Source organism: Vombatus ursinus, unplaced genomic scaffold (genome assembly GCF_900497805.2).
Source record: "Vombatus ursinus unplaced genomic scaffold, bare-nosed wombat genome assembly UNPS02014811.1, whole genome shotgun sequence".
NCBI classification, from domain to species: domain Eukaryota; kingdom Metazoa; phylum Chordata; class Mammalia; order Diprotodontia; family Vombatidae; genus Vombatus; species Vombatus ursinus.
Window position 1 is genome coordinate 5,814,349 of NW_020954589.1, and position 21,705 is coordinate 5,836,053.

The 21,705-nt window shown below is 39.7% G+C and overlaps 1 protein-coding gene across 3 annotated transcripts in view; it reads left to right on the plus strand.

Moving 5' to 3' along the window:
- Positions 1-16,563: 16,563 nt before the first annotated feature.
- Positions 16,564-21,705, plus strand: part of LOC114053387 (E3 ubiquitin-protein ligase TRIM39) — a 31,577-nt gene continuing 26,435 nt past the window's right edge. For all 3 annotated transcript variants that reach the window (XM_027876390.1, XM_027876391.1, XM_027876392.1), the window contains exon 1: positions 16,564-17,942. The gene's annotated coding sequence lies outside the window, so the exon portion shown is untranslated. The remainder of the gene's footprint in view (positions 17,943-21,705) is intronic.

Below are 21,705 nucleotides of genomic sequence, written 5' to 3' on the forward strand. Positions count from 1 at the left end.
AATACTACACAAAATGGTCTTTGTAAAAATAAAGGACTTAATTAAATGAAGAAAGATTAATTGTCATGGTTGGACTGTATTAACAATAAAAATGATAGTATCTAAATTAATTTACAGATTTAGTTCTAAAACATTCAAAATAGCAAGGTATTGCTATATAGAATTTTTTTTAAATTCATCTGGAGAAACAAAAGGTGAAGGAAAATAATGGGGTAAAAGTAAAAATGAAGGAGGCCTCAGTACCAAATCTCAGGCTAAAAAAACAAAAAAAAAAAAGCTACATTAGGAAAGTATAATCAAAATATTTTTGTATTGGTTAAAAAAACAAACAAACAAACAGAAAAGTTGGCCAATGGAGTAGATTAAGTAAACAAGAAGCAAGCAAAAATAGTAGCATACTGTTTGATAAGCCCATGGATACCAACTAGTGGGATAAGGACTCCTCTATTTGACAAAAACTTCTGGGAAAACTGGAAAGCAGTCTGGCAGAAATTAGATTTAGGCCAGCAACTTACACCATATACAACAATAAGCTTTACATGGCTACATGATCTAAATACTCAAGCAATCATAAATTAGAAAAGAAGGGAAAGAGATACCCTTTACATCTATGAACAGGGGGAGAATTATTAACTGAAATGAAGTGAAGAAATGAGTGAAAATAAAGTGGGCAAATTTGCACAAAATTTAAAAGCTTTTGCAGAAACAAAATTAATGTAGTTGTAATTAGAAGGGAAATAGATAATTGGGCTAGAGCCTTTACAAGTAAATTTCTCTCATAAAGGTCTGATATGCAGTAAAAATTAGGATGGAAATATATCCAGAAAAATAATAGAATCTTATATGCAAGATACATAAGGAACTAATTCAAATTTATAAAAAATGAGAGCCATTCCTCAATAACTAGTCAAGTAATATGAATAGGTAGTTTTCAAAGTAAGAAATTCAAGCTATCACAACCATATGAAAAAAAATGCTCTAAATCACTAATAATTAGAGAGAAGATTAAAGCAACTCTGGGGTTCTACATCACACCCACAGACTGGCAAAGATGACCAAAAAAATCACAATTGTTAGATGGGCTTCAGGAAAACTGTCAAGTCAGCAAGCATTTTTTAAGTGTCTATTATGTGTTAATAACTGTGATAAATGCTAGAGATTTAAAAAAAAAAATAAGTCCTTGCCCTCCAGAAATTCATATTCATCCAAACAACTATGTACAAATAAGATATAGTCAGGATAAATTGAAGATATCAGACATAAGGCACTAAGAGGAAGAGGGACTTAAAAGCACTTCTTACAGAACATAGTTGAAAATTACAGATTGAAATTACAGGTAATCCAGAAAAGTGGAGATGAGCAGGGAGAGAGCTCTAGACTTGGAGGACAGTCAGTGAAAATGCTCAGACTTGGGAGGCAGAGTGTGAGGAACAGCAAGAAGGCCAGTGTCGCTGGACCAAAGAAAACATGAATGGAATAAAGCATACTATACACTGTTTGTAGATCCATGAATTGGTCTAGCCAGTCTATAAAGTGATCTGGAGCCATAAACCCCAAAATCACTAAACAGTGGTATACTCTTTGACTCAATTACCACTACCATCCGCCAAAAAAATGAAAGAGGAAAAAGATGCATATATACAAAAACACTTACAGCAGCTCTTTTTGTAGAAGCAAAGGACTGGAAACTAAGGAGATGACCATAAATTGGGGAATGGTTAGACAAATTATAGTATATGAATGAAATGGAATTGTGTTGTGAGAAGTTGTGAAAAGGATGTGTAGAGATAGAGACTGAGCCTTACGTATAGTGAGGCTCCATGTGTGGTGACAGCTGTTCTCGTATGGCTTGAAGGGGGAGGGGAGTGCAGAATAGACATCTCTAGTTTCTTTTCCCCCCAACCCTTCTCCAAGAAAGACTTTTATTTCTGCCAGGAGGGGAAACAGGAAGTTGGGGCCAGAGGCCACTCTGCTCTCCTCAGAGAGGAGGGGTCCTGGGCTAGAAGTATATCTATCTGCTCCTTTAAACACTGTGCATCTAGGGGGACATGATTAGGTTCTAGTTAACTTGTGATTGCTTTGTCATTTTGGGGTGGGGGAAAAAGGACTCCAAGCTCTATAGCCAGACTTGACCCCTTTCCCACGAAATATCAGTTCCTTAAAGATCATACACAGGGAATACTTTAGAAGCCCATTTATCCAAATCGATAGCAAAACAAAAATCAGAGAAGGTACATGTAGGAGAATATATACCAGACAATATAGAGTGAAGGAGCTCTCCCTTTGGAAGTGAGATAACTCAGCTTAACCCAGAGAGTATTGTAGATCTCACCTAAGGGAAAACTCCCCAAAGTCTCAAGAGTAGCAAGCTGGAAACAGGAACATGACAGAGACTGCCAGCTCCTCTTTTGCCTTCCCATGGTCTTCAGCAACCTGAAGTGGAGTTTCCTTCTTACATCTCTATTGAAGCTGGAAGCCAGGAGCAACAGAAATGACTCAACAAGAAGACTTAAAGCTTAACCAGTCCTAAAGGAGACAAGCCTTGAAGAATCTCAAAGTAAGACTCACTTGGAGAGTCCATAAAGAACTGGCAAAAGTTGGGGTTCTCTCACCTCTCACCAACTCAGCCCTGCCCCTAAGGTTGGGCAGGGCATTCATCTCCACCAATGAGGAGAGTCCCATACCACTGGGCTTTAGGAAAAGGGTTACAAATGTTTTCTGAGATAACAAAGACCTGTGTAAAATGATATAGAATGAAGTATGTATGTAAAATGAAGTAACTATTTATGTAATAACATTTTCTAAAAAAGCAACTTTTAAAGATTTCAGAACTCTGATCAATGCATTAGCCAACCACAATTTTTGAGAAATTGTGAAGAAGCCAATTATCTACTGTGAGAAATGGGGTTCAGTCACTCCTTGGGAGGGTTAGGGGTTTAGCCCAAGCATGCAGTCACAACCCACTGGTCCCCTAGAAACATACCATATAGAGTTCCATCCTCCCTTAAGAAACAAAACTTAAACTGAAGTGAGTGAAGGAGGTGTTTATTTATAATTCTTGTAAGAAGTGGGTGTGTGTGGTACCCCAAAAAGACACACAAACCGAGAGACACCACAGCAAGCCTTTTATGCAGTTAGTTCCTTCTTGTCCCTCCCTTCAGAGCCATGATTGGTCCCTGCTCTTCCAGGTTACAATCTACCTGATACTTCCACTTCATATTACTTCTTAACATGTTCCTTCTCCCGCTAACATATGAAATGTGCCTAGTTTTGTGCTATTGCTCCCCTCTGGGGGGAGAAGTCAGTATTAATGAGCCCATTACACATGCTGCACTCTAAGTAAAGCTTAATCTTTGTCCTACTTCCTGCCTCTTTAACCAAACAACCAGTTTCATCCATTTTTAGTCAGTTCTAGAACCTCTGACCTAGAGCTACCGGTTCTCTCAATTTCCTCATGTGGAAATATAATAGTTTTCTTACCTCTCACCCTACCATTTGACAAAGAGGTCATGGATTCAAGATGCTGAAGAAGTAGTACGTTTTCAGATACAGTCAATGTAAGAAATTGTCTTTGTTTTTTGTTTTTTTCAACAGAGGTTGGGAGTGAGAAGGAGAGGGAAGAAAGAAAGAAAGAAAAAAGAAAGAGGAAGAGGAAGGAAGGAAGGGACTATCGGGGTCTTTGTGTGTAGATTTTCCAAAACTGTACAATCTGCAAGGAGAAAAAAAACCACTGAGGCAGAGCTCTGAGCCAATGGCACTTTATTAAAGGTTCCATGGTCCCCTCCAATGAAGTGAACCCCAGATCTTCCTCATGATCTGAGATGCCCCCTTCCTCCAGGGCCTTAGTTTTATAGTGCTTGATACCTGGACAGCACAGGCGGATCAGGCCAAAAACACGGAGTCTGATTGGTGGACAGACCTTGCCCTTGACCCTCCAGGAGGGTCTACACAAAATACAGAATCCCATTGGTTGACAGACAGGCTTGTGAGCATACCTTAACAGACCTATCTTAACCTTCCAGGAGGCCCTACCAAAATGGAGAAGCATGGGATTGGGCTAATGAGCAGATGTCAAAACAAATGCATGAGCTGACAGGCCAGTAGAAGGGCAAGCCACAGGCAGCAACCAGGGTCACTCATTGGCTACATGCTCATGGTCATCTCCCCATGTTGGGCAACAGAGGGATGACAAGGGACAGAGGGGCAACAAAGATAGCTGGAGGACTTTCCATGTAACTGAGTCACCTCTGTCAAGTAAGGAAAAACAAGGGTGGAGGTCCTCTCAGCTTCCTATGATTAAGCAAGTGAATTTACTATCTGCAGTTCACAGCTCTGGGGCCCAACGTAAAGAACTTATCACCACCCCATGGAATCATATCAAACAGATTAATACTGATCAGAATAAAATAGGGGTCCAATAAATCATCTATCATGCTTGATTAAGGGTCTATAAGCAGAAGGTAGAGGTGTTCCTATTTCCCCGACACGCAGTGTTAGTTTCAAACAATACAATAAAGTTTTCTCCCAATTCCCACAATTGAATAAAGTTTTCTCACAAGACAGAAGTTGGACTAAATGCGTAATTGAATAGGAACTAAGGTAGCTCCAGAATTGAGTCACATGATGTAATAAATGTGGTTCACTCAACTGCCACAATTACCTACTTGCCTTCCTAATTCTCTCAATTCACTCATTGTGGAACTGGCATTTGGTGGGAAAGTGGTCAGGTCTTGAATATGGAACTTGCAGTCCCCTCCAAAAACAACAAAGTGATTGGAAGTTAGTTCAAACTGATCGTATTCCCTAGATGAACAATATTTAAGGGAACAGATAGATACACATACAGCCCAGTATCCCCTCTCTTTGAAGAGAGTAGAGTGGTGGCCTCTGGCCCCAACCTCGAGCTTCCCCTCTTGGCAGGAATTAAAGTCTCCCTTGGAAAAGGGTAGAGGGAGAAGGGGCTAGAGATGTTTATTCTGCTTTCTCTCAAGCCACACAAGTACAGCTCTCTATACATGTGGGGCTATTCTCTCTACATAGGTCTTTTCTTCTACATGAAAAAAAAAATTTTTAATGTTGCCGTTTGTTTTTTTTCTGTTCTTTTATATCACTGTCACTAGGGGATACCAGTCACATTCATTCAGTCAATAAACATTTATTAAGCACCTACTATGTGCCAAGTATTGTGCTAAGTGCTAGGGATAAAAAGAAAGGCAAAAGACAATCCCTGTCCTTGAGGAGCTCACAAATTAATGGTGCTTTGAAGGCTGTTACTAGGGGCAGCTAGGTGGCGCAGTAGATACAGCACCGGCCCTGAAGTCAGCAGAACCTGAGTACAACACTTGACACTTACTAGCTGTGTGACCCTGGGCAAGTCACTTAACCCCAATTGCCTAGCCAAAAATAAAAGCTGTTGCTATCTGCATAGGCACAGAGTGAGTGAGAGGGTAGGTCAAGGCTGTGTAGACATAGCTAAAGTAGCCTGGTGCAGCTTGGCTTTAGAGTGCCACCTGGTGGCCTGCCCAGATGTTAACATCACTACCCACTGGCTACACACCCCTGTTGCTCCTAATAGGACCCTCCAAATGCTCAGGGCCAGGGCTGACATATTTGAACTGAGTCTCACCATACAGGGAGGTATGAAATGACCACAGACAAAGACAAAAGGCATCAATAAAATTTATTCTTTAAATAAAGGCATCAGCAAGATACTTTTTAAAAGAAAAAGTATCAGATGTAAATCATTAAGGTTAATATTCTGGTCTTTTTGGATGAACCAATTAATAGAGGGTAACATCCACCTGATTTTTCCAGTGGTGGGCTTAACATATAAAAAGATTCTACCTCCATAGTTCGTTATTTTGAGTTATAAGTAACACATATGAAAAAGTAGCCCCATTTTCCCCTTGTACCCACCTCCCTTTAAGCCATTTGCTGATCTGAAGGAGTTCAGGATAGCAATGCAGGATTTTTATATTCCTGGGTAAACAATACAAAGGCATTATCACCTGCAAATATACTGAGTCAGTGGATCAAATGTGGGACCAAGTCTTTTCCTTTAGTATGTGACCAATATCTCTTTCCTATTTTGCAATATGTGCATATGGACTTTCATCTGTTAATGAAAGCTGAAAAGACCCTTGCTAAAAAAAAAAAACAGCTTGGTTTTCTCATCCCCTCAATTTCCTAATTTTTTTAGATTCCAAAAATAAAAGGAAATGTAGGTCTTGGACAACTCTTAGATTTTTTTTAAACATAAATGGAGTTATTTGAGATTGTTCTAATATAACTCACTCTGTGAGTGGGACCTTTTAAAAAGAGAGCTGCCATGCTTTGTAAGAGATGATACAAATAAGAAAAATCCATCAAGAAGTGCTAAGCTGGTAATGAGAACTACTGAGAGGCATAGCAGCACCTTCCCCCATGAGAAGATACTGAGACAGCAGCTAGCCACAGACCCTCTATCAAGGGAAAGTGGCACAAAACAGATTAGCCTGGGTGAGATGGCAATCGAGGAAGTGAGAGCCAATGGTGGTGAGTCAAGAGTTTGCCCTATATTCTCTACTTTTGAGATCACAGGGGGTGATTTCCTACCAAGACGACATTTATCTGAATGGTGACAGTAAAGATAGAGCACAAAGGAAATGGGGAAAAGTTGAAAAGTTCAGACTCTGCCACAAAGATCTATGGTTTACTTAAGCTGGTATGGGTTTCAATACTCTATTTTGATTTTTAATTTCATTTCAGTAAAAAAATGTTAATCTACATATAAGTGAATAGTCTTTGGGGATAATACTGAAATGGAAAGGAGATTAGAGAATAAATTAGTTATGGTTTTGAGGGAATTTATTACCATTAAGCTAGATTAGAATCTAGGAAAGGTGACTAGAGATGACTGTCTTCTGAGCATGTTAAGTTGGTAATGAGTAGGCCACTCAAGACTAGAATAGATTGGGGGCAGCTAGGTCGCGTAGTGGATAGAGTTCTGGCCTTGGAGTCAGGAAGACCTGAGTTCAAATTTGACCTCAGACACTTTACACTTACTAGCTGTGTGACCCTGGGCAAATTACTTAACCCTATTGCCTAGCCAAAAGCAAACAAAAAAACAAGACTAGAATAGATAGAAACTACTAAAAATGTAGCTTTAAAAAAGAAACGCATACATTGTAAAAGTAAAATATAACAGAATGAATTATTTAAAAAAAAAATTCTCCCTCTGTCCATATCTGTGCCTTTCTGTGTATGTTGGTGTGATATGACCTTTTATATTTAGGTAGAATATACATTTTGAGATTATTATGGTATGTGGTATAAGATGTTAATCTAAACTTAACTTCTCCATTTTTCCAGCGTTTCTTTGATAATATGCCAGAGGAAGTTTGGTGTTCTGGATCAAGGAGTTCAAACATTTATGGGTGATGGTGAGATCCTAGGCATGACTATCCTGGTTTGCCTGGGGTTGAGTTAAGATGTAGAAAATAAGAATTGAGGACAGGGGCCAAATGGTAGCTTTGTCACCCACTACCCAGTTCCAGGTCTAGGGTGGACTGAGGAAGGGAAACTATGTTGTCTACCCCTCCCTCCACTCCTCTCTCCAACCCAAGTTGTCCCAGATTCAGAAGCAAGCAGTAATGATGTGGCTCAGATCCTAGGAGTAGAGCAGGATCTCAGTTCCAGCTTCTAACCCAATCTGATGCCTACAGAAGAATAACCAGGGCTGGAATTTCAGACCAAAGGGGAGGTTACAGTTCTGTGAATCTGAAAGAACAGTTTTCCATCTGGCTGATAGTGGCTGAGTCTAGAAGGAGTCTATTATTGCTAAGACCCAAACTTAGGTCAAGAATTTGCAGAGATCAGACCAGGGGGACAGCAATGAGATGGTATCATGTTAATGGATCAGACTACTTTGTGAGCACTGAAGACTCACAGGTCCCCAGTCTAAGCTGTTCCTAAGATCCTGGAACAACACAACATTCAATACCCTAAGAAAATAGCAATGGGACCAGGCCAGACCTTTCATACAAAAGTACACAGAGTCTGGCCCTAACATAAAATCTGAATTCAGGAAATAGGCTGGAAGAATAAGCAAACAAAATAAAAATTCCTCTATAAAAAGTTTTTATAGTGACAAGAATGCTTAAAACACAAACGTACAAGAGAAGGACTCCAAAACATCTACCAGCAAAGCCTCTAAGGAAAAACACAGCAAAGGCACAAATGCACTATAATTCCTGGAAGAAATGAAGCAAGGGTTTAAAAAGAAGTTAAAAATGTAGTTAATGAAATGAGAGCACTAAAAGAAAAAATTAGAAAAAAAATGAGGGCTATGAAAGAATGACTTGGAAAGGAAATTAATAGCTTAGAACAAGAGATACAAAGCCTTGCCCAAGCAACAAAATCTCTAAAAATTAGAGTGGACCAAATAGAAGCCAATGAAAGTATGAGACAACAAGAAATATTAAAACAAAGTTGGACGACTTAAAAAACATAAGAAAATGTAAGGTATCTTGTAGCAAAAAACAATTGATCTGGAAAACAGATTGAAAAGAAAAATTTTAAGAATCATTAGACTATCTGAATATCATAACCAAAACAAGAGCCTAGACATTATATTTCAAGACAATTGAAAAGAAATCTGCCCAGATCACTTAGAACCAGAGGGCAAAATGATAAACAGAAAGAATCTACCTACCAGTCACTTTCTGAAAGAAACCTCCAAATGAAAACTTCTAGGAACACCGTAGGCAAAATCCTGAGCTTTCAGGTCAAAGAAAAAAAAATACTGCAAGCAGCTAGAAAGAAATAATTCAAATATCAAGGAGCCACAGTTGGGATTACACAGAATTTAGCAGCCAACACCATAAAGAAGCAAAGAGCTTGGAATAAGATTCCAGAAGGTAAAGAATACAGTTCAGGAATAACTTACTCAGCAAAACCAAGTTATAATCCTACAGGGGAAAAAAATAGATTTTTGATGAAATAGAGCATTCCTGCTAAAAAGACCAGAGCTAAGTAGAACTTTGAAACTCACAAAAAAGTTAAGAGAAATGTAAAAAGATAAACACAAGTGAACAAAGATAAAGGACAAAGATAAACTGCTCATATTTTAATACACGGAAATGATAGATGTGTCCCAGTAAACCTTATCATCATAATCAGAAGACCTGGGATGGTTCTGTCTGGATGATCGTAAGAGAATAAGAGAAAGAAAGGAGAAGAGGAATACACTGGGAAGGGTGGAGGAGAATAGAAAGGAAGGGTAGAGGAAATTATCTCACATAATCAGGATAAGTAAGAATGCATCTAAATGAACAAAGACGAAGGAGAGAGGAGTGATTAACCCTTTAACCACCTTCTGGTAAAAGGAAGGAAGAACAGACCCTCTCACACACATATAACACATACACCTATAGTTGCGTACAAAAATACATCTCACTCAATAGGGAAAGCAGAGAAGGGAAAAGGGAGAATTAGTAAAAGGACAGATTAAGGGAGGGATCAGTCCTACCTAAGCAAAACAATCGTTAACTTAGGATATACAAAAATATGTATAACTCTTTTTAAGGTGGCAAAGGATAGGAATCTGAGGGGGTGCCTATAAATTGAGGAATGGCTGAGCAAGTTGGATGTGATGGAATACTGCTGTGGTATAAAAAATAATGGAAACTGTTTCAGAGAAAACTGGGAAGACTTATATGAACTAATGCAGAGTAAAGTGAGCGGAACCAGGAGAATAATTTATTTAACAAAAGGTAAAAACAAATACCTTTGAAATAATTAGGAATTCTGATCAGTGTAATTACTAATCATGATTCCAGAGGACTAATGATGCTACTCACTTCTTGACAGAGAAGTGAAGGATTCAAGAGTGCAGAATTAGGCTTTTTTTTTTTTTTTGGACATGGCCAATGAGGAAACATATCTTAGTTGACTATACATGTTTGTTACAAGGGTTTTGCTTTTATTTTGTTCTCAATTGGGGGGGGAGGAAAATAAGGTGGATTTTTGCTGAATTTTTTTAAAGAAAAATGGAATTGGGAATGTCCAAATATATAACAAAGAACTGATAGCTCTCAATGGAGGTATTTTTCTCTTTATACAGTTTGGGATAATACAAGTAGACATCCCAGCAAGATGTGGAAGAAAAAAAAATGCTGAATTTGAAGTCAGAAGTTGGAGTTCGAAATCCTTAAAACTTACTAGCTATATGACCTGAGCAAATCATTTAGCCTTTCTGCTAAGCCTCAGTTTTATCATCTGTAAAATGGGGGTATTAATAATTACACTATATATCTCTGAGGTTGATTTGAGAAAAGTACTCTATAAACTTTACGGGAAATATGACCTGGACCTGTGGTTTCTTTTTTTCTTTTCCAGGAGAGTTGGTGGTTGAACATTTACCAACATAACCCCTAGCTGGGACCTCCTGTCAAGTGAAAGATGAGGGAGAGAAAGGACACCTGAGTCTGTAATCTTCTTGAGGGCAAGGTTTGTTTCATTTCAACCCCACCCCACCCCAACCCCCAAGTTTTTCTTACTTCCCTATTAGTCTTATTGCCCATTGGAGTCGCCTCAGGGAATGGAATAGATCCGGTCTAAAAGTGGGATGGGGTTCCACACATCACCTCGCTGATTGGTCCAGGCCAGGTCCAGCTGCTCCAATGAGAACCACAATCGGAGCTCCCCCTTCGGTCTCTAGGCAGAACAGTCTGACTGAATGAATAGGAGAAAACCGGAAACCCAGCCCCGACGGGAAGCAGTTCGGAGGAGCTAGCGGAGCCCACGGAGAAGAAACCCCTCTGCACGGTCTCTCCTCTGCATGCGGGCAAATCTCACACACACACACACACACACACACACACACACACACACACACACTCACTCACACACCTCCTCTCCTCCCTCCTTCCCTCTCTCCCTCCTTCCATCCCTTGAAGAGATGTCTTGGGTATTGCTGAGAAGCCAGGAGACTTCCTCTCCCCCAGGGCGGAGACCGAGACTCGGGGTAGGTGGAGGGGCTCTGGAGGGACCAAGGGCCACTGGCCTGGGACTGGTACCTGTAGCCTGAGAGGAGGGGAGGGGCGGGGAGAAGGGGAAAGGCGGAGACGTGAGGGACAGCAGATTCTGCTGCTCTCTTCCTTCCTCCTCCTCTGCTGCTGCTGTGCATGCATCCCTCCGCTCTTGAGCTTCCTCTAGGATCCTCACAGGCCCTCCTTGCTACCAGATGAGCTCAAGCCCAGGGGCTGATCACGTGGGTCTCGTTCCTAAGACCATGTGCTTTGAGGAAACAGAAACAGGAGAGAGAAATATAAGGGGAAATTTAAAAAGAGAGAAGGTAAGGCGGAAAGAACTCCCTCTAGGTTGTCAAGGAATCTGGTTTCTAGTCCAGGCTTTGCCACATCTGTGATCGTGGGCAAGTCCGTTCACTGTACTTCACTTTCCTCATTTATAAAATGACGGCTTTGGACTAAACCCAATTAAATAAATATTCGTTAAGGTCTTGCTTTGTGCACGGCATTATGTTCTTCACTAAGAATACAAAGATTTTAAAAAGTGACACAATCTTTACCTTAAAGGAGCTTCTAGTCAACTTAAGGGGGGTGTGAGTGGGAGAGGCACAATTTGCACATACCTAAGTATAATAACAGGTAGACTGGAATGGAGGCAATGGAGGGATCAAGACAAAGTTTTCTAGGAAATTTTGAGCTGAGAGAGAACCCTGAGGGAGTAGGGCAGTGCAGAATGGGGAAGGACTGCTTCTGGAAATAGATGGTGGTAGGAGTCACTGGTTGCTATTAAGGTTGCTATAGTCAGAGAGTTGACTAGAGGTAGTTTACACCATTTTCCCTGGGTGAAGGTGGGGGAGGTTTGGGGAAAGAATGTTGAGAGTCCAAGGAGGCCACAGTTTAAAGGCAGGATCATTTTGGCATTGCCATGACAGTTGGGAGGGAGAAGGAGATTAGAGTAAGTGCCCTGGGTTAGAAGAGGCCAAACTCAGCTCAGAATTAGAGTTGTCAATTAAGAAGTATGTATTAAGTACTTACTGTGTGCTAGGCACTGTGCTAGCTGCTGGGAATATAAAAGTAAAGAATGTAACCAGGTTTCCTAACATTACATAGATTTGGGCTGCACAGCTGCTCTTGTTCTTGCTACAGGGCTAGCCCACCTTCTTTTCTAGTAGGACATCTCTGTGACATTTTTTGCACCACATCTTGTGTGCAATTCTCTGTCAGTAGTATGCTGTGATCTATTCATTCCCACCATACATCTCTCCATTGCCCCTAGAATGACATGTGGTTTTGGTCTTTCAGAGATAATGCTGTTCCATGATTCAAATACCTAACATCACTGGAAGAATACTGATGTAAAAAGTTGGGTTTCTGTTTCAGAAATCACTATGTGATTTCCCAAATATAATCCAGCCCTTTCTTTTCTTATTCAATTCTAAGCCTACTTCATTATCCATCTATGGTGTTTGGCTAAGATCTATGTACTAATGGACCAGTTCTATAGGTTGTGTGCATCCAACTACATACAGGGGTTGGTGATGATCTGTGAGCTAAATTCAGCCCGCTGCCTGGTTTTTGTACAGCTTCCCCAGCTAAGAATGGTTTTTACATTTTTAAACAAAGCTTTATTGTATTTTAAAATATATAAACCATTCTTAGCTCACAGGCACGGCCTGGATTTGACTCGCATGGTTTGCCAACTCCTACCATAGTATATAAAATAGGTATTCCTCATTCACTTTGTTTTCCCAATGTATCTAGTTAAATCTAACTCTTATGAATGATTACGGATGTCATTTGAGTAGCTGGGAATTGATGCAATCAGCACTGTCATCTGTAAACAGAAGTTATCTGGAAGACCTCAATATTTATAGGGAATCTATATTATCTTCCATTAGGTCTCTGCACTGGACATCCTTCATGACAGTGGTACATACCTTTGGCAACTATGTGTCTCCCTGTTTTATGTCTTGCTTAATATTAAATATTAGAGAATTATTGAACAATGTTACCAGTTTTGTTGAATCTTTCAAGGAGTCGTGTATGGTTTTAACATATGCATGGAGGACACTTTGTTGGAGGAGAGGCTTTAAAGCGGCATTTTGCTTTACCAAATCAAATGCTTTTTTTCAGTCAACAAACAGTAAGCACAGTAAGATCATGTACTCTCTGTAGCTTCCATTCAGTGATGTGACTATAAAGAAGTGGTCTGCTATAGAATACCATTGTTAGAGCCTACCTGTTCCTTTCTAGTACTTTCATGGATAGTTTTGATATGTTTGTTAACTATTCTCATTTCATAGGTATGAGAAACTAGGTATTTATTATCAATGTTTTCTTGATTACCCTGTCCATTTTTTCAAGTGTTTAGTGTCTTCACCTTTTTCAGACATTTCAAGGATTAACCTCTCAAACCCCACCACCACTGCCCCAAATTGTGTCACCTTCAGCACGGACCTCCTTTCTGTATATTTAGTCTAGTCTAACTGCTCTTCCTATCTATATTTTCTTTAATGTAATTTCTGTATCCTTTTGTAGCATGTTGGGGACTATGATGTTTTAATCCAAATGTGGAAGAAATAGTTTGTTATAGAAATCTTGACAGATCTTTTCCCTTTTTTTGTCTTTGTTGTCCTCTTTTTGGTTTCATCCTTAAGTGCTCTCAGGATGATCTTGGTTTAAATTAGGTCTCTCATCAGACTTTCTGTAAATTTATTTTTCCCCTCAATTGCTTCTTACTCTTCTGAGAGGATACGATTTATAACTTTCCCAGATCCAATAAAATTTCACAAATGAATTTATTATTTAAACTGGTGTTGACTCTGGCTGCCTGCTGAAGTGGTTTTTTAACTTTTTTGGCTTCTTTATTCTGGCAATTGATTTATATCACTTAAATTTCAGTAGGAATTGGCTGTCCTTGATATCCACTTCCATTTTTTCCCCTTCTGTTTGCAGAAGTCAGATAGGAGTTGTTTTAAATTATACTCCATATCATCTTCTCATTCTTATTTTACTTTGGTGTTAATTTTAATCTTTGCTCTAAAAAACTGATAGTCTTACTATGCATAGACTTAGCAATGACTATGACATTGGTAATCAGGTATTTCATGTCTATTAAGATACACTAAATTTCATTTATTGTGCTGTTTGTAGATGCTTTCCATCTCCTGACTTCCTTCTGGAAGAAAGTGTTCATGATACATAGACATAAGCCATCAGTCATTTACCTACAAAACTTTAGTCTCCTTCATTTTTTAACTTTTGGCCATGTTTTTCCCATTCCCCAGTGTTCAACTTTGTATTTGAAGTCACTAATTTATGTTTGTCTTATTTAGTTCTTTAAAGAATTTCCCTACCTCTTCATCTTCTGCAACAAATGTTGATATATAAGCTAAAATTATCTTAATGATAATTGGGGATTTTCCCTCCAAAATACTTATTATGAGCATTTCGATATGAGATGAACAAGTATTCCATGAAATTATGTTTCTTATTGCCTTTGGACCAACATACAACCAATTACACTGGCTCCTTTTTTTCCCCTTCTGCAGGGAGAAACTGTAAGCCATCCCTCCATCTAGCTACAATTTCCTTATGATTCAGTTCTTTCAGTATGTTGACCTATCAGATTTTGGACAAGGATAACATATTTATGGTATCAATGTTACTGTTTATCAATTGTCTAAAAACTATGATTCTTTTTTTTTTTTTTTTGCCTAAGCAATGGGGTTAAGTAACTTGCCCAGGGGTACACAGGTAGTTAAGTGTTATGTGTCTGAGGCTGGATTTGAACTCAGGTCCTCCTGAATCTAGGGCTGGTGCTCTATCCACTGCGCCACCTAGCTGTCCCTAAAAACTATGATTCTTAACACCTGCCCTTCTTCATTATTCTGCCTTAGTAAGTTCAAAACCAGAACTCACAGGATTGAGGACCAGTTTGTACTTTTGTTTCACTGGTTGCCATAACCAAAGAATTCACTACCATCCTAATGGTAATGAAATTCTTTGTACTTAAGTTGGCTGGTCGTCAGAAAGCAGACATAATCAGTTGCTGGAACTATCCTTAAAGCCTTTCCAATATAGTAGAACCTACCAGAGATTGTACTCTGTTGACATAGTTTTTAGTTTTTTGGGTTTTTTTTTTCTTTGCTTAGGCAATTGGGGGTGAAGTGACTTGCCCAGGGTCACATAGCTAGAGTGTTATGTGTCTGAGGCCAGATTTGAACTCAGGTCCTCCTGAATCCAGGGTCGGTGCTCTATCCACTGCACCACCTAGCTGCCCCTCTCTTTACTTATCTAAGCCCCACCTGTCCTTCAAGTCATACCTCCTCTGTAAAGCCTTCTCAGACTACTCCAGACCATGGTGAACTAGCTCTCCTCTGATCCTCTATGGCATTTATTTTCTCTACTAGTCACTTATCACATTATTTGACTTCAAATCCAAAATTATCACTATACTATGCTACCTCACAATTATAATGAGCTCCTTCTCCTCTTATTCTGAAGGTTCATAAATCCAGGTGCATGGAATTTTAGACTCAGCAGCATCAGAGACCTTAGTTGTGACTTACATGTGTTAATACCAGCCTTTCCCTGTGAAATATCATAGGGCTGTTACCCCACCCCTCCTCCCCAGTGAGGAGTCACATGCCATTACTACTAGTTTGCAAATTATCTGAAGATTAGGTGTGAAGAACCTTATCTCATTTAATCTTGTTATTGTTCCAGTGTCTAGCATAATCCTCTAGAGTAGTTGCTTTAAAAATATTTCTTGTTGAATTATTGGTGTATATGTCTAAGTTCCTTATGTGTTATTCATAGGGTCATAGATTTAGAGATGGTAGGGATCTTGGCATTGTAGACCAATTTTTTCTTTTCAAAGATGAGGATACTTAAGGCCCCCAGACAGAGTGATTTGCCCAAGGTCATAGAGGCAGAAGAGCCAGAGCCAGATTTTGAATTCAAGTCCTTTGACTTTAGAGTCAGTTCTCTTTCACCAACACCATGGTGCTACTTCTCTTTGTAGCTCTTCACACAGGACACAAGGAAGGATGAAGCAAAGTAGGTAGAGCTCTTTTCAATTCATTTCAGCAAGATTTTTAAGTTGATCATTTCCATGTAAGTAAATCAGTATCTCTCTTTCTCTCTGCATCAATCCCATCTTTCTCTCAGGCCTCCTCATCTCAGGTTCCCTTTTTGTCCCCTCTCTTCTTACAGATGTACTCCTGGGGTATAAGTAATACTAGAAGAGCCTGAGGAAAATCTGTTTTTTTCTGCCCTCCCTCCCTAGCCTGGGTGTTCAGTGTTTAGGGTATACAGTGGATTGACTCAGCATCTAGCTTGCAACCATTTGCCCTCCACAAACATATCTTGGTGAGTTGTGAGGGTGTAGATAAGAGAATGAGTTGGCAATAGTTATAATTGGTTATGTGGGTTATGAAAAAGGAATAATCAAAATTTTCACAGAGAAAACCTGGTCTTATGATTGGAAAGGACTTTAAATATCAGTTATTCTACCATGTTCATTTTACAGGTGAGGAACTTGAAGTCCAAAGAAATTAAGGGACTTGCTCAAGGTCATACAGCATGTTACTGGCAGAGTTGAGACTAGAACCCAGGTTTCCTGATTCCTCATCTGTTGTTCTTTTCACTTACTCAATTGATGCCTCCCCAGTGTTCTCATTTGTTTACTGTTCACTATATAAATAAGTTCCTTTTCTTTGCCTTAACTTCTTAAACTCTAAGTATAGCTATAATCCCATTTGCCATTGGCATCCATTCAATCAGTATTTGAAATTTTTTTATTGAATACCTACTATGAATTCAACACATACTAGGCATTGAGAAAGATTCAAAAGAAACAACAGGGAAAAGCTCTGTGTGTGTGAGAGAGAGAGAGAGATTAAGGGCTACAATAGGAGCTGTCTAGCGTCATAGAAGGGAGAGATCCATGTTGATTGAGGGGCCCTAGTGAAGGGAAGAACAGAGAGAAAAGTAGGAAGAATGAGAGAGAAATAAAAAGAAGAAAACCTAGCAAAACAAATATAAGAATTGCCACACTGGGTCAGACCCCTAGTCACTCTAGTCCAAATCAAGAAATCAATAAATACCACGCTGGTGCAAGCACCATGCTAGTCCAATATTCTTTCTCTGAGACAGCAAGGATGGTTCATTGGAAAGTGTAATGGCTATCTTCCATGACACCTTCCTCAGCGATGAGGAATTAACCCCTAAATCCATTAATTTTAATATCCATTACTGTTCTTGGGGTATAAAATTAGAGGCAGTAACTTCTAATAACCATGAGTCCTAGCTGATAAGATATTGGAGACGTTTAAAAACTGCCTTGGGTAGCACTTGATAGTACTAGGGCTGTCAATTATCTATGTCCTAAATCCTTCCAATCCCATCTTGAGTTCCTACCCATACCCCACGACCCCAACCCTATCCCTCTCACCAATCAAATAAGGAAGCAGAATCCTTCATAGGAGGAATTTTCAAACACACCTCAGACAGCAGTCATGGTTTCTGAGCCTGTTCTGGAAAAGCTGCTTGAGCAAGTGACCTGTAGCATCTGCCTGGAATACATTTTGGACCCTGAGCATCCCATATGGCCCCAGCTTCTGCTGAACCTGAGGGCTGTGGCATATCGAAATCCACAGAAGGAACTACAACCTGAACTTTATGCCAGAAGCCTTTTCAAAAAAGAGACGCCAGACCCAATGGGATTTTAGCCAATTTAATGCTGAGCCTTATTACTCTAGAGCACTAGAGTGGGCAGCCACCAAGGGAGTATCAGTTTTGTGAGCAGTTTGGGGGTGACATTTTCTACTTCAAGAGGATGAGTGCTTCCAATGTGGAGTTTACAAAGATCTGAAAAAGTACAAAGATTATTTTGAGCTGCAGACGGAGGAGGATGCTCTACCATACAAGGTAGGACAATCATCTTTCCTTTACAACATCCTGGTTACTATTATCTGCTAGTCCCCCCCATGTCATTAGTAGTTTAGTACCTGGTTTAAGCTTCTTCCCTACCCCACCCCTTCCCTCAAACTTAGGAACTTCAGTATACATGTTGATTGTCCCTACACACATGACACATAAAATAATGCTGATCTCCTCAGCCTCCATGATCTGCACCTCCATTTTCCCTCATCCGCACAGAGGGATCATAATGCTCTTGATCCCACTATCACATCTAGCTCTTTGACCTTCATGATTCAGAACTCAGAGTTTCCTTTATCAGACTGTAACTGCTTATCTTTCCCTCTTTTCCTCTAGCTCACTCCTAAACCTTTTCTTCATCTTCATCATTCTCTCTAGTCACTCTACCCCTTCCTGCTTTCATAGTTCACCGTCCCTGTTCTGGCCCCATTTTCTTCCCTTCACAATCTCAACCAGATTCGACTTTATAGCCATGTATTTTGTTGCCTTGTCATTATAAATGCTCCTACCTTTTCAAACCCTACCTCTGGGTTACTCCCACCTTCTCTACTCTACTCCTGTTCACATAGGTCTGAATTCTTCTGGAGGAAGTCACAACTGTGCTGACCAAATCTGCTACAAAGTTACATTATCTAACCTCAACTGGGCTCTCACTGCTACATGTCAATACCCTTACTCATCCCTGATTGACTCTAGATATACTCCTACTCACAGAGACCTTTCCAAACCTTCTCTCCTCAAGCCACTTACATAACCCCTTCCTCTTATCAAAAGACCTCACCTTGTAATTTTTTTTAAAAGGCCAACTGTGTAAATATATATTCTTCTTAATTCTGTGCCTCAAATTCTGTCATCATTCCCCCTTAGATCTAGTGTAGGAGGAAGAGGTAGACCTTATCCTTCTGAAGGCCAGTCCCTCTACTTGTGCCCTTGATCCTATTGCTTCTGAACACTTGCTCCTTGATCATTCTCTTCTCTCCTCCACCTCCAGTAGCTTTTCTTCTGTTACTTATAAACATCCCCAGATCTCCCTCTTTAAGAAAAACCCTTCATTTGACCCTGCTATCCTCTCAAACTCTTCCCTGATATCCTTCTCAAACTCAAACTTTTCAAAGCTAAACTGTCAGGAGAAAGTGTCTACATTTGTTTTTTCCACATCCTCACCTTCCACTCATTTGTCAGCCCCTTAAAATTTGGCAACCCCACTCATCAATGGAAATTACTCTAATTGTAATTGCCAAGTGTTTTGCTGGAACATCCCTACCCACCTGTAATGCATGGGGGTATCCCATGGCTATGTCCTGGGTCCTCTTCACTTCACTCTCTCATCAATTCCCATGAGTCCACTAATCATCTGTATGGAGATGACTATAAATTGACTTACCTAGCCCCCATTTCTTTCCTGAGCTCCAATTATGCATCACCAACTGTCTGCTGGACATTGCTATCCAAATGACTCATTAGCATCTCAAACATATATAAAATAATTCATTATCTTTATTCTCAATTCATTCCTCTTCCTAAATCGTCTATTTTTCCTGATAGCATAACCATCCTTTTAGTCATCCACATTCAAAACTTGCCATTCTCAACTCTTCTCTCCTTTACCTCTCAAGTCCAATCAGTTTCCACATCTTGTCATTTTTACCTCCACCTCTTCCCTGGACTATTGAAATAACCTCCTAATTGGTTTCTTAGCCTCTATTCTCCCCACTCGTCTATCCTCCTTACGGCTGCCAAATTGATATTCCCAAAGCTTAGGTCTGACCATAACATTTCTCTGATTAAGAAGAATCAGTATCTTCCTATTGCCTCTAGGATAAAATATAAATGCCTTTTTCTGGCATTTAAAACCCCTCATAATCGTCTTCAAACTATCTAGACTGATTAATACTTCCTCCTATGCAATATACATACCATTCAAACTGGCTTTCTTGGTCTTTCTCATATGTGGCACTCAATGCATTGCTTGTATTGCCTTTACACAAAATCTACCTCAAACCTGGGATATGCCTCCTCTTCACCTCTGCCTCTTGGAATCCTGATTTCCCTTCTAGACTCAGTTCATGTGCTAATTCCCACTGAAGACCTTTCCTGATTTTCAGTTAACGCTCTCCCTCAATCCTGAAATTACTTTGAATATGTTTTGCAATTACTGATCTGTGCACATATTTTTTCCTTCCAATAAAATGTAAGCTCCTTGTAGGCAGGAGCTGTTCAGTGTTTTTAATTTCCAACATAGTGCTGGATACTTATTAAGTGCCTACTGAATTGAATTATCTCTAGCCCAAAAATAAGCCCAGTTAAGAGATTTTTCTGTATCATTACAGAATCCCAGCACCTGCCGACATTCCACAGCCCTATTAGCAACACCAATAAGCATGTTTCTCTCATTTCTCACCTTGTATTTATAGCACAACCATTACATTTATCCATGTGTGGGAAGTTTGAACATGAATGTTATCTGTAGTATTTCTTGGGACTGCACAGCATGAAGCAAACATTTAAAAAGCTGAAAAAAATGACAATGATAGCAAAGTTCTTGGTGTATAGCCTGTCTTGACAGATGCTAGTGTCAACTGGACCTAACAGACTTCTAACCTCTGGGTGGCTGGAGCTGAACAGAGCAGGCTAGAGACAGGAGAGTCAGGAATCAAACAGAAGATTAATTTCAAAGTGAGGGAAACGGCTTGCAAGCAAGAAAGGGATCTAGACTCGTGCTGGGGCCCCACCCCTAGTGAGGGGATCTGCTTTAGTGTGGTAGAACCTTGATTTATATACTTGTGGCTAGACAAAGAGTCAAATAGTGTAGTGCAGCAACAGTAGTGAGGCACAACAACAGTGAGACAAGGTTGTCCAGTGACAAAAAGTCCATTCATAGCAGGGTTTCATGTCTGGGCCCTTTGGTGCTTGCTCACATTCAGGGACCATCAGTTCCAGAAGGTGAGCGCAAAGGATTGTTGTCACAACTTGCTTGCTGGGCCTTAGCTCTGGAAAATAGGGTGTCTGCTAATAGTATCTTGGCATGAGTTTGGTTTAGCTTGACTATTCCTTTACTAGGGAATCTAATTCTTCTGGAATTATGCATTCCATCTTCTTCCTAATTCCAGTCAAGAAGGCATGAGATGTCCAATGGTCTTACCATTTGGTAAGCCTCTTCCTGGGTACGTGTTACTCTAATCCCCTCCTTCCTCCCTCAGAGTTGATTTTGATATTCTGCTGACTTTTTAGGAAACCTAGACTGTAATCACAATTCTACCATCAACCAAGTGTGTGATGTTAGCTAAAGTAAGTTAGCCTCTTTGGACCTCAGTTTCCTTGTCTCTAAAATGAGTGAACTTGATAAAATAATCTCTTATGTCCCTTTTAGATTCCTGTAGGGTCATCTTTAAAACTGTCTGGCAGACCAGGATGGCATTTACTTTGTTTAATTTGCTTTTTTATCATGATTTTAACACACACACACACACACACACACACATACACACACACACCTCTTAATGAACCTAATGAACATTAATGGTTTAATGAACATTAAATTTTATGTACATCTTTCAAAACTGTCTTCTGATCTTTATTAATGTTTATTCTTTTTTTTTGCTGAGTTGTCATCAAAGTATATATATTTTGTGTTCTGCCCTTTTCGGTTATTTCTTGTACTCATTTTCATGTATAATATAGTCTGCATATTTGAATGAATAAAAAATTATCAAATACTTTGTGCCAAAGACCTGTGCTAAGCTGAGAATAC